The sequence below is a fragment of the Homarus americanus genome, unplaced genomic scaffold (genome assembly GCF_018991925.1).
Source record: "Homarus americanus isolate GMGI-L3 unplaced genomic scaffold, GMGI_Hamer_2.0 scaffold29864, whole genome shotgun sequence".
In the NCBI taxonomy this organism is placed as follows: domain Eukaryota; kingdom Metazoa; phylum Arthropoda; class Malacostraca; order Decapoda; family Nephropidae; genus Homarus; species Homarus americanus.
This window is the reverse complement of record NW_024735439.1, coordinates 6,024-6,951: the sequence shown is the minus strand read 5'-3', so window position 1 is coordinate 6,951 and position 928 is coordinate 6,024.

The following is a 928-nucleotide window of genomic DNA, read 5'->3' as shown; positions in this document are numbered from 1 at the left end:
GAGAATAAAGGCGTTGTAGATAGTCCTCAGCTCTGGCGTGGGTAAAGACGGTAGAGGGCTGCGCCAGCTATCTTATTTACATGGGCCTTCCAGTCGGTTTGTTGTCTATAGTTACACCCAGGAGTTTGGCAGACTGCACCAGCTGGAGAGGATGGGCACCCTGTGACTGCTGGGGCTTGCACTAGAGTGGTGGCAGTGTTGATATGTGACTACGGTTTTTGGTGTGGTTGATGTTGACCTTGTTCTCTGTAATCCATGCAGCCTGTCCAGGGTGTAGCAGCGATGAGTAGTCTGGTGCGGTGTTGTCCTGTAACCCCTGGTGCAGTCATCCACGTACTTTCCAACTGTGAGGACTGTCCGATAGAGCGTCATTGATCGGGATGAGGAACCACAGTGGTCCCATCTTGGCCCCTGGGGAACTTACACAGTTGTGGTGTTGGAATGTGAGACCGAGCCTGATGTCTCACTTCGCAGCGACGTCCTCAAGAAATCAGTGAGCCATGAGACCAGGTTAGGTGGGCAGCCCTAGTGCAATGGCTTTGTTGATAACAGTGCAGTGATCAGCAAGGTTAAAAGGCCTTCCTGAAGTCAACAAGGGCAACGACCAGTGATGTCTTACGTATCTGCAGGTTTTTGCAGAGAAAATCCAGAAAGCTCACCAAGCAGTGTGGTGATCGCAAGGAGGTGCTCATATTGGCAAGTGCTGTGGATCAATTGACTGATAGATTCTGGCAAATAATGTGTGTTATTATTGTGTGTGGGGAGGGGAGGCGGGTGTTTGTGTGTATTTTGTGTGGTGTGTGTGTGTGTTTGTGTGTGTGTGTGGTGGGATGTTTGTGTATTTGTGTAGTGTGTGTAATAATATGTATATATATATATGTAATAAACGGTTTATTGAAAATTTGCAGCCCGAGCTGAAAATATACAT